At 46.9% G+C, this 12,780-nt stretch overlaps 2 long non-coding RNA genes across 2 annotated transcripts; both read right to left on the minus strand.

Annotated features, from left to right (window-relative positions):
- Nucleotides 1–726: 726 nt before the first annotated feature.
- LOC109547295 (uncharacterized) lies at nt 727–5,255 on the minus strand. Its single transcript, XR_002173025.3, has 2 exons — nt 5,125–5,255; nt 727–1,144 (listed from the first exon to the last, which is right to left on the minus strand). It is a non-coding gene; the product is annotated as an uncharacterized lncRNA (long non-coding RNA).
- Nucleotides 5,256–11,274: 6,019 nt separating this feature from the next.
- On the minus strand, nt 11,275–12,511 carry LOC109547332 (uncharacterized). Its single transcript, XR_002173042.3, has 2 exons — nt 12,189–12,511; nt 11,275–11,570 (listed from the first exon to the last, which is right to left on the minus strand). It is a non-coding gene; the product is annotated as an uncharacterized lncRNA (long non-coding RNA).
- Between the last annotated feature and the right edge of the window lie 269 nt (nt 12,512–12,780).

The raw sequence follows: 12,780 nt of genomic DNA on the forward strand, positions 1-12,780 counted from the left end.
AACTGTGAAAAAGAAATTCAAAATTGGAGGACTTGAACTATTCAAGTCTTGTTTTAAAGCTACTGTAACCAAGCTATATTGTCTGTAGTTGCTTTCTCACTGTAATGGCTAAGTTGAAGAGCTGTGACAGGGACCATATGGCCCACAAATCCTAAAATATTTACTATCTAGCCTTTTACAGAGTTTTCTGACCCCTGTGATAGATGATGTTTATATATAAGACATACTCTTATGTACAATTCCTAGCCCGAAAGGTATTGTTCTACCAATTTCTCTGCTGCTCGTTATAGCATATTAGAATGCAGGTTAGTCAACATAATTTTAGAAATAATCTTTAATCCCAACTAATATATTTAAGAATATAAATTGTTCATAAATTATGATACCTTATAATTATTAATATATTGTTTGCAATATCCCTTACAACTGCTCACAAAGCCATGGTTGAAAACTGCTCCTAGCAGAATGAATATAATTGCACATTAAATTTGTATGTAAATATGTAAATGAGGCATAGTACTACTAGGCTTGTTTTATAAATGAGTGGCAAATGTATCTGTTAGAGCCTGCTGTAGGTGGTTAGGAAAAGCAGACCAACGAGACAGTGGGATGAATAGGTACAAACTGGTGATGGATTGGATATAGGTAGTGAAGACAAGTATTGAGAAAAGTAATTCTGAGGGTTGGAATCTGAGTTTTTAGATGTAGTTGCTTTTGACCTCATGCGACGATTGTGAAGAAATATTTATTTAGCTGTCGAGAGCAGAAAGGCTACGAGTTCAATTTGCAACTGCTCAAAGCAATGAGTTTCAGATTAATGAACTTGCCAGGTCATCCTGTTGGAATGCAGACTGATTCAGTAGTTTTGGGACAAGTCCCAACTTTCTGCAGTTCCAAGAAGTTTCCAGGTGATTCTGACATGGCTGATTCAAGGGGCACGCTTTGAGTAGCTAACAGAAATTCAAGTGTAGGTTTCTTCTGGAAGATAAGGGGAAGGTTGTAACAGGGAGTGATTTTTATGCATGGAAGGAAAGAGTCTATTGGTCTTCTCTAGAGGCAAGATTGTAAAGGGCCTGCAATCTTGAGGAGATCCTTAATGCAGGGAAGAGGAGGATCCAGGGCAATCAAGGAGAAAGAATAAGAGCTGTCAGGAAAAAGAAAAAGACAAACCAGGTGAATTTAGTGTCATTAAGGAATCCTATGGAACACTGAGTTTCAAGGAGGAGGTCAATGGAATTCCAATATATAATTCATTCATCACATTATCTTCCCTGGTCCCTTTTCAGGTCCTCTCTTAGCTATAGTAGATGTCAATGGATTGTCTGTCCAAAACTTACCCACTCCTTTTGCTAAAAAGGCCTCTCCTTATCAGTATGAGGTCCTTAAGAGCTGCCATGTTTTTATATAACCCCATGCCCCCTCCCTCCCTATGGTTGATTGGTCCAGGCATGAACACCTGATCCCAGTTTGGCCAATCATAGTTCTTCCCTAGGATAACTTGAAATAGGACTTGATCATGACAAAAGTTGTTCAGTACAGAATAGTTTCTATAGTGGTGAAGGTGTTAGGTACAGAATCTGCTAGTTGTTGCCAGCCATGTTAGAACCAGCACAGAGGAAAATTAAAGACATTTGATAGAAGAGAGCCTGGCAGTGTTCCAGCTGTTCCAGCTATTCCCAAGACCAACTATATGCCCTTTTATTCCCCGTAATTTGGTTATTCAACACTCCCTTCTGTGACCCTGAAAATTCCCCTCTTGCCTAAGTGAGTTTGAGTCACTTTCAGCAGAATTCTGACTAATACCCAGCAAATCTTTTCCCAACACGTTTCCTCGTACACATCACTTCCCAGGGCCTCTGCACCCTGTTGACTAAAGCCTTCCCCAGGTGCTTCCACAGGGTGACACGAGGCCAGAACCAGCTGCTTGGCAAGGACCAGAAACTCCAGCTTTGGTCTTGGTGGATGTGCATTTGTCAGGGAACACCAGTGTACCAAATCCATGTGTTCACGCCAACAGCCGAAAAGAGCCCACGAAGGTATAATCTTCAGCACACTGGGCCCGTCCTGACAGATTGTTAAGACCCTGGGCCGGAGCTTAATGTGCACGAGCATTTGCAAGGCACAATTTCCTTTTTACTCATTTCGACTAAATTAAATTCATTTTGGAATTCTCAAAGGCATTACTTGTTGATTTCTCCCGTCACCCTTACGTCACATTCTGGGTACATTTCCTCCCAAACTGAAAGTCACCCTCTTCTCTAGTTTCCTGGGTGCCTCAGATCCCTGGAGAGGTTCTATCCCTTGGTAGTTTGTTACGGTTCATGGAATAAGTTAACTCCTTCACTGTTGGGAAATTTAAAAAACGAAAAATAAAACCTACTGTTCTACAAAAAGGCAAAGAACTTCCCACTCCCTTCCCCACCTTCACTACACACACACACACACACACACACACACACACACACACACACACACACACACACCAGGCCTGTCTGAGGGCAAGAAGCCTACCTCCCACCACCCCCTCCGCAGGCAGAAATGCTGGCATTCGTGAGCTGTCACTCTGAGGAAGACAGCAGCTGTGTTATTCTCTGATTTATAGAACAGATTTGCATATCCTTGCCTTTGAAGATTGCCTATAATCTGACACATAAATATTTGAAAGACAGGATGGTGGAAACAGACCTAAGCAGCTTAATCGAACACTTGGCAGGTAGAGGACTTAGGCTGGTGTTCATTTAAAATGTCCCCATTGCCCTGGGGCCTCTTGGTATGTGTATACAAAATTGAAATTCAATGTTTAAACCTAATCCTACAGTCAAAAATCCCACTTGGAGGAAAAGCCAGAAGAATGCCCGTTGGAAAATAGGTTTCATTTCATGTCTGGTCTCTTGGGTCAAAATCCTGTTTGACTTCCTTAAATTCTGCTCCAAGAAACAGGGGGCAAGGAGCAGAAGCATCTCAGCCACTCCAGAAGCCCCACCTGTGCAAATGGTGTGATCTGAACTCCACCCTGCCCTGCAGCAGCCCTGAGGCCACAGAGAGACAGCTTCACCGGGAGTAGGAACGCTATTTCCCGAGAGTAATTAGGGGTTTGGCTGTCTTAGGGAGCCAGGAGACCCTGTTCGAGGAGCAAGGGAGCTTCAGATTTTCCATGCCTCTTCCCTCATGCAGCATTTCCCAAAATGTGGTACAGAGCACAGTTTCTGGAGTTATTATAGGTTCCTATTAGATGGCCATAGTCAGAAGCTCTAAGTCCTGCAGTAATAACAATCATAGTTTGTTTAATCTAATTGTTTGAGCAGAATATATGCATTCTTATTTTCACAGGAGTCCTATTAATATACTATAGAATAAGTAGAAAATAGCAAATTATTCCCTAATCTGATTCAATAAATATGTGTTGATTCTCCTACTTGGCCTAGGAGAGGGACTGTCAAAGGTGGTCTTCATCCTCAAGACAGACCACCCATGCCACTCGTAGCTGGGCCCCTTTTCAGATGTCATACAAAGTTGGGGGAGGGCTGAAGGAGGAGGTGCTCCAAGATAGAAGGACTTTTGTAAAATTCTGAATGGGAGAGGGCAGATGATCCAGTAAACAGAGACCCAGACTGAAAGTCAGGAGACGTGGTTAGCCCCATCCTGCCGTGAGTTCTGTGGTCCACGTCCTGAGTTCAACCACTTCCCCTCTCTAGACCTCTGTTGGCTCATCTGCAGAATGAGGCAGTTGATCTTAGGGACACCCCCCCCTCAACTCCCTTTGCTGTTAATATTCTACAACAGGCTGGGTTAGAGCTAAGATTCAGGTACGTCTGAATGATGGAGTGACATCTTCCCACCTGGATTTCCGGATCTCCAGAGAAAGAACCCCCACTGGGGTTGCCTGCAGACTTGGGACAAGGAGAGGAAGGAGGCAGGGAGATTGGTGACAAAAGTCAAATGTGAAGGGCTTCCCTGGTGGCGCAGTGGTTGAGAGTCTGCCTGCCGATGCAGGGGACACGGGTTCGTGCCCCGGTCCGGGAAGATCCCACATGCCGCGGAGCGGCTAGGCCCGTGAGCCATGGCCGCTGAGCCTGCATGTCCGGAGCCTGTGCTCTGCAGCGGGAGAGGCCGCGACAGTGAGAGGCCCGCGTACCGCAAAAAAAAAAAGTCAAATGTGAAGCTCCTATAAGATGGTTTAACTTCAAGGAGAACAGAGCCTGGCAGATTCAGCGGCACAGGTCCAAGTCAGGAGGAATCAGTGGTCCTGGGGCCAGTGTGGTAGTCTCTACGGCAACCAGCCACCCTGGAGGCAAGAGGACAGCTGGGGTGTCTCGCCCTCCTCCCAGCCCCCCGGATGCTGAGCGACCCTGTTCTAGGGCCCAGTAGTATTGTCACACTGGGGGCAGGGAGGTGTTTTCCTTCTTGTACTCCCAAACTGACTGCCAAGAGCCAAAGGTCCAGGAAGGCAAAGCGATTTGCAGACATGGCTGAGACATCCCCAGGGACTTCCAGAAAGTGGGTATGAGACACACCAGGCAGGTGGGTGTCCTGGGGCCGTGAACAGGGACGGGGTACTGATGTTAATGTGGCCTCATTTGGACACTCCACGAGCCTACACTCGTTTACTTAACATGGATCTGGGGAGGTAGCTGCCTGGAAGACGGAGGCAAAAAGACCAGCCTCCAGAGGAAGCCCCGTGAGCAAGCCTGCCGTCACTGCTGACAGAGGAAGGGGGAGGAGGACACACTGCTCTGGCCTGGCCGGGCTATGACGGGCAGGACTAGCTTGAACCTGGCAGAAGCAGGTGAAAATCCCCAGAGAGGTTTTCACTGTTGGCAAGACGAGGAAAGAAGAAGAATGACCAGCCTCTGAAATGGAATGAGATATGGGGACCACATCTATCAGTCCATCCTCATGCCCACCTAGAAACTGGGCTACAGAAAGGTGGGAGAGATTCCTACACCAACAGCCCAGAATTTCAGGCCCTGCCTCTTCATCCCGCAGAGCTGTCACACCGAGCAGCAGCCTTCCCCTGCTTCCACGCAAAGGAGGAGCAGCTGGGCCCGCCCTGGCACGATGGGGGAGGCTGTGAGCCCATGGGGGACACAGAAAGACACACACAGGAAGCAGTGCCATGGTTACCTTGCACCTGTCTGTTCATACCCCCAGGTAGCTGTGGCCGAGGAAATCTCTGCTACACAGATTAGGCAGAAGCCTTTGACCTGATGTGTGGGTCCTTTGTCAGAATCACGGTGGCTGTCCCTCTCTTCACAGGCTGATCTCACAGCTTGCCTATTGTCCTGTGGCCTCAGCAGCTGTGCCTCTGACCTGGGTGGGGCTGCAAGTCTGGGCAGGAGAGGCTTTGGGAAGCCAGAGTTGTTGCCAGTCATCTGTTTCCAGCCTGGGGTGGGAGCTGGGCTGGGTTCCAGGAGCAACATTTGATCAGTCATTAGGCACAGACTCTGCTCCAGCCACACCATCACCTCATTCCTGCCTCAGGGCCTTTGCACTTGCTGTCCCTCTGCCTAGAGTACTTTTCCTCCTGATCTTCACCTGACGTGTGCTCCCTGTTCCGTCAGATGTTACCTTCTCAGAGAGGCCTTCCCTGACCACCCAGGCTAGTGTAGCCCCTGTTCTCTCTCTGCTATACTGCCCTGTTTATTTCCTTTTTGGCACTCCCAACAATCTGTAATTCTCCTGTTAACCTGCTGACATGTTCACTGTCCCGTTCCCCATTGGAACGTTAGCTCTTTGCGGGAAGGGGTCTTTTGTTTCTTATTCACAACTGTCCACAGCTTCCAGCACGTTGCCTGGTGCATGGTAGGCGCTTAACAAGTATCTGTTGGATGAATAAATGAATGAACGCCACAGCAGCCATGATAAACTCACCCCCACGCTTCTCCCTTCTTCACAGAAACTCAGTGTTGTTTGGCAGCCTGTCCTACTCATTACCATGAGTTACGAGCCATCATGGTGTCCCTTTCCCTGTGCTAGTAAGTGGCTACGGAAAGAACAAGTAATAGAATTCTGGCCAGAGCCATGAGCAGAAGTCTACTAGGTGAGGGTCAGAGGTTCTAAAAGAGGTTTTCCCATCGTGAAAAGAGCAGCAGATACTGCCATTTGATCTGAATACCACGCCTGAGTGCAGCTGTAGACCCTGGGTCCTTTATGGCGTTACTGAAGAACAGGACTTCCTGTTCCGGGCATAATAAATGTTCCCATTTTTAAGCCATTGTAAGCGGCATCTTTTGTTCCTTGCTGCCAAAGGCTTTTGAACCATAGAGACTACGGCATATGCTGGTCCTTAGTCCTAGCGGCGGCCCCTGGCCGGTAGACTGGAGCCTCGACTTTTATCCCCTGGGTGTAGTGTTAAGTGAACATGAATTAATGAACTAGTTCCTTCCTTACCTCATCTGTACATCCAACAAACTTCACTGGAAACATCTGTGCTAGAAAGAGAGATGGATGAGGGAAGGTCCCGGTCCTGAAGGAGCTCAGAACCCACGGGAGGAAAGCTTGTAAATAGACTGGCAATCCGGAGGGCGCCTGTTACAACAGGGGTCTGCGAGGTGCCACGTGGAGTCGAGAGCAGGGGAAACAAGTGTCTGAAAGCAGGAGGCAGGAGGGTGACTACAAAAGAGGTTGTGTGTGAGCTGAGTCTTGAACAAAAAACAGGAGTTGCCCAGATGGACAAGCTGGCAGAGGGAACAATAATATCCCCCGTTCTAGACAAGTAAAAGATGAGCGGGACTGCTTTTTAAACACCTACAATGAGCCAGGCACCGTGCTAAGTGATTTAACATACATTTCCCCTCTCATCCTAAGGATATGCATTTCAAGGCAAATACTGTTAACCCATTTTACAGTATGGAAACTGAGGCTTCAACTAGTTGTGATGTACCCAAGGTCATGCAGCCAGAAAGTGGCAGGGTCAGGCTTTGAACATGGACTGTCTGGCTCCAGATCCCATATTTTTTCTACTACCCCAGCACTCTTCCTACAGACGTGGACCCAGCAAGAACACATTTGTAGTCTGACCCGGTGACCCACATGTAGAAGAGACACGGCTCCGTGAGCAGCAGAGAGAAGTGAGTGAGAAGCAATTGGCAGTGTGCTCTGGGTGGGGTAGAGGTGAGGTGGGTGGTTGACGGAGAGATGGTGGGCAGAAAGGAGAACGTAGGTGACCTGGAAATGCCTATCTCTCTTACATGGGGTTTATTTTAAGTTGCATGACTATAGTCAGGGTTGCCATCTCCTAACCATTTTCTTTTACATCACCCTTATAGCTAAATATTATCCTAAAAATTTACCAGCCCACACATTTTTGTTAACCAGCCTGCTACAAATATTATACAGATGGCAAAATAAATAAAACCTATCAGTAGTTATGACTAGCCTCCCTGAAATGATAAGCGGCCTCCGACTCACAGGGACTAGGCTTTGAGAAGACTGCCTTAAATAATGAACAGGAAGATGAAACAAACACTCCGTCTCCAGGCACTGCGTGGCCCTGCAAGTTAGCACCCCAGATCCTGCAGACACTCTGGTTTGCAAACTCTCTTTTTCATGAAACAAGGGGTATGGCAGACACCCATCATCATAATAAAATAATGACACCAGCTAATTTCCCGAGGCTTCGATCTCAGCAGGGAAGGATATAATATTACAAGCCAGCAGAAGCCAACCAAGTGGTGATGAGGTAGTTCTGTTTTACATTACATTAAATGTTACTATTTCTGAAGGGAGTATCTGTGGAGCGCTGGTGTAACCCATAGCAACCAGCTAATAAATTGTAACTTACACTGCCTCAGCTTATTGTAGGGGTGGAGAACAGCAGGAAAGAAAAAAAAAAAAAAGACCAAAATTAAGAAAAAAAAAAAGCAAATGCTGGCAAAAACGCCACGTTTTCCCCCTCTCACTACCTCCCCTACACAGACACACACAGACACACCACCCCGCACCCCACAGCAAATACAGGCTGCACCAGCGTACTCTAGCAAAATTACTTAAGGGGAAGCAGGATGATTCGTGGTTAAGGGTTTAGAATTCTTGACCTTCACGTTTATACATTTGGTGCCTCTTTTAACGCTCCAAAGATGTACTTTAAATGTTTCTGACTCTGGGCCCTCCCCTCTACAAGGATAACCCTGTGCATCATTTCACAGCCTCTACTGAGGGTGCCAGTCCTCAGCGTCAAGGCTGCACCTAGAACGGCGCGGCTAAGCTCACCTTTTCTCTCTCTGTCTGCAAATAGCTCACACCTAATGGCCCCCATACTTCAAACTCACAGCTTGCTGCTGAAGCTCCTTCTTTGCTACAATGTGCCCACTCTCCAACCCCAAGTCCAATAGACTCCTCCCACCCATTAACTCCTGTTCCCAGAGCCATTCAGTCTTTCCCACACCCAATCAGGCTCCCTGAAACTTAGGCACTGGATTCCTATTTACATGGGGCCCTCTGTGGCCTTCAGAAAGTCTGTTGACGTGTGGGCTGATTAACTGTGTACCCGCCCCATCTGTCTATGTGAACACCGGTGGACTTAAGGAAATTGCTTCCTATTCCGAAATGCCCGTCGCTCAGCCTACTGGGAGGAAGCGACTGACACTCATGCCACCTGAATAAGTGTCCCTGGGCATCTCCTTTCTGTCTGGCCATCTCCGCTCTGCATGCAGAAGAGGGGTGTCAGGGAGTACACCAAGGCTCAGACCAGAGGGAATTCCCTTGTCTCTTCCCCTAGGGGACCAGCACAGGGTACAGAGACACGTGGGGCTTGGAATCAGGCCGTCGGGATCAAGAAGCACCTCAGGTACTTACTAGCTGAGGGTCATTTGGCAAAACTATTTTGCTTCTGGGGGCTTAATTTCCTCATCTGCAAGTGAGGCTACTGTATCAGTTAGCACACATTTGGCGGCAGTAACGGAAAACCCAACTGACAAGACTTTAAAAAGGAGGAAAGATGTTTTCTCACTTGGCCATGGTTAGGGCAGGCTGGAGGCTCTGTTTCTACTTCCCTGTGATTCTCTCCTGGTGGGTCCCTTTTCTCCCTACGTTCTCCTCACCAGAGCATGTCTCTCTACTGCAGTTTGTGTGTTTGTCTCCTCCCCTGGACCTGATCCCCTCACTCATCTCCGAAAGCCCCCTGCCTCTAGCTCCGTGCCTGAATGTGGTCGGGATGAAGAGATGGGTGGGTGAATGAATGAATGAGTGATTAGAAACAGTCTCCCTTCTTATAGAAGGAAAAGGAAATTGGGGGAAATAGAAAGCTGTAATAAGTGTGAAAATGCTTTGTAACCTGTGAGATGCTGCAAAAACTTTAGGAAATGTTATGTGTATTCATTATTACAATCATGAAGCTTCCTGCTGTAGGAGCAGCCTATTGGATACTAGTATGGGCTCTAAGGCACATCATACTGTCGGCGAGGTTTTTGATAGGACAACGGAGGGAAGATTTTTTTTTTTCAGGAAAAGTAGATGATTTTTGGCCCCTAAAGAAAAGAAAAAAAAGAATTTAACACCCACAGTGTAATTATTTGGTATGTGGGCCTCTCACTCTTGTGGCCTCTCCCGTTGCGGAGCACAGGCTCCGGACGCGCAGGCTCAGCGGCCATGGCTCACGGGCACAGCCGCTCCGCGGCATTGGGATCTTTCCGGACCGGGGCACGAACCCGTGTCCTCTGCATCGGCAGGCGGACTCTCAACCACTGCGCCACCAGAGAAACCCCCACAGTGTAATTATTAATTACAAAGGTCAAAAGTTATCTTTACAATGAAGAGATCTGATAGACATTCCCTTAGCCAAATTTTTAAAGTTGGTATCACAGACAGTGAGGGTAACTGACGTTATGGCCTCCTGATGTGGGCAGTGGGATGCACACGGCTTCACCTGTGTAGTATTCTTGTCTCAGACACTCAGCCTGAATATAATCATGAGGAAATAATCAGTAAAACCCAGATCGTGGGACATTCCACAGGATAACCAGCTGAACTCTTTGATAATATCAGTGTCATTAAGAAAAAAAGTCAGGGCTTCCCTGGTGGCGCAGTGGTTGAGAGTCCGCCTGCCGATGCAGGGCACACGGGTTCGTGCCCCGGTCCCGGAAGATCCTACATGTCATGGAGCAGCTGGACCCATGAGCCATGGCCGCTGAGCCTGCGCGTCCGGAGCCTGTGCTCTGCAACGGGAGAGGCCGCAACAGTGAGAGGCCCGCGTACCACAACAACAACAACAAAAATACTGGGCAGAAAGACATTAGCAGAGAGCATGAAAATCCTATTTACTTATTTAGACACTATTCTAGTTAGACATTTACATTTTGTCCATTTTGATTCCCTCAATTTTTATTATTATGCATTTGTCTCTGGAATCCTTTTACCTAGGCTAAATTAGAAAAATTAGGGTAATGTATCAGAGCACATATATTTGTAAGGATACATCATTCTTTCAAAAACATCATCTGGGCTCCTGCTGTGGATTCCTTCTGTGCCTCTTCTCTCTCTCTCTCTCTCTCTTTCTATCCTCTCGTGTCTTCCCATCAGCGACCTCAAGTGCCCTATGCATTTAAACGACCTTGGTCCCTGCCCTCCAGTCCTGTATACCCTACACAAGACTTCCTTTGAGCCAAGCAAGGGAAAAAGCACCAGTCACAGCCCCAATGCCTACCTTGTATAAACACACCTGAGACTTGGACAGAAAGGGTCAGCTGGACTAAAATTTAGCCTTGGTTTATCCAGTCCACAGTAGAGGTGGTATTTGGGGAAGGATCGTGGTAGAGGGAGGGGCTCTGAATTGAAAGGCTTGGTCTGGCCCTGGCTGATAAAATGTAGATCAGGCCAAGCCCAGGATGCTAGACCATCTGGCAGAATTTCTAGGAAGGGCTGGTCCCTGCTGTGTCTAGTCCCTGAAGCCGGAAGAGGCCAGGCTGTCCTACTGGCCATTGGCAAGTGGCCCTTTGTCCTCTGGGGTATCCAGTCTTGGCTGTGCTCATTTACCAGATCCACACGCCTCTATGGTATTTGGCTGTCTTGTGACTTCATTCCTCAACTTTCCTCTGGTACACCCCTGCTCCCCAAGCAGGGCCCGACTTTTCCACAGGCAGGACCAGCAAGGTCCTGATGGTGACACAGAGGCCCTCTGGCACCCCACCTCACGGGATGCTGCCCCTAGTTTTAGGACTGTCAGGCCTGATTTACCCATTAGGCATAGAGGACAAAGAACCTTAAGTCCACAATACTTTTAGGGGCCCACAAAAATGTTTTAATTTCTTTTAACATCAAAGGGGAAAAAATGAGCTGTTAGGGTCAAAGATTATATTCTTTATTCCAACATAGTCATAAAACATAATTTGTAATATTTTTATAGGAGAAGACCTGCTCCCTACACACCCCCAAGGAAAGCATGCCCTGGAAGGTCATGACACAGCCCTGGGGGCTAGTTGCCTCTACTCCCCTCCCTCCCCCAAACCCAGGGCGCCCAGAAAGACGAAGGTCCCATACGCCTCAGCACCTCTGTCCACGTTCCTTTGCTCTGCTGCTGCGCCTTCCCCAGCTTCTCTCCCCACTGCAGCTCTAGGACTCATGTTTTCATGAATCTGCAGCCAAGTGAGACAAGTAAGAACAATGTGATGATTTCTTCACAAAGTTAAAATTATACCAAGTACAGGACGTTCCTTTTTTCTGAAGTTGTATATTTCTTTTTTTTTAATTTTTATTGGAGTATAATTGATTTACAATGTGTTAGTTTCAGGTGTACAGCAAAGTGAATCTGTTATACATATACATATATCTACTCTTTTTTTAGGTTATTTTCCCATATAGGTCATTACACAGTATTGAGTAGAGTGTCCTGTGCTATACAGTAGGTCCTTATTCGTTATCTAATTTATATATAGTGGTGTGTATATGTCAGTCCCAACCTCCCAATTTGTCCCTCCCCCTCCTTCCCCCCGGTAACCATAAGTTTGTTTTCTAGATCTGTAATGAAGTTATGAACTTCTGATTTCTCTTTCTTTCTTTCTTTCTTTTTAAATTTCAGGTACTAAAAGGCCTTTCATCTATAAAATTATGATATTTTGTATGATCATTATCTCACAAAATGTAAACGTCGGTGACCCAGTAGTGGCCCTGCCCTCCCCAGTGACGCCATGAACATTGTGCTGGTCTCTGACCAGCACTGGCTGAGATTACCTGAGCTTATTTTCAGGACTTACCTCTCATGGCTCATCCTCCAGGATGCCCTCCCTGGCCCTGGGCTCTAGGCTCCGTAGGTCCCTCCACTGTTTCCACCACGGCATTCACTTCCTCTGGTCCTGTTAGCGTTTTCTCGACCGCAGCCATGACTAGGCATCTTCTGGAAGGCAGGCCTGCACCTTACTTCTGTGTGTCTCCTCCGCCTGGCACGGTGCCTGGCACACAGTAACTGCCCAATCAGTCTTTGTTGAATGAATGAAGAAATAGGCTAATTCCCAGAAAATTAAGTTAATGAATAGAATTTCTCCCGTTTTTTGTTTTTTGCTCTCTACATTTTTATTAAATCTTTGGCACCTGTTACTGCTTGTCCACTGGCCAGTGCTAGCAGATGACAGAGAGAATTAGCAAGTAGCAAATGAATATTAATGGACCCAGACATAGCCGCCAGCACTTAGTTTGACAGCTTGTTTTTTCTATGGACAGGTGTTTGGGCTTATGGTTGTGGTTTTATATTGGGTGTTAGTGTCTGTAAATTTAATTAAATTTAACATTTCTAAGCAACTTAAGCATACAGTACCTAAATATCTAATTTTGTGCTAAATCATAGGCTGT

Source organism: Tursiops truncatus, chromosome 1 (assembly GCF_011762595.2).
Source record: "Tursiops truncatus isolate mTurTru1 chromosome 1, mTurTru1.mat.Y, whole genome shotgun sequence".
Classification (NCBI taxonomy): domain Eukaryota; kingdom Metazoa; phylum Chordata; class Mammalia; order Artiodactyla; family Delphinidae; genus Tursiops; species Tursiops truncatus.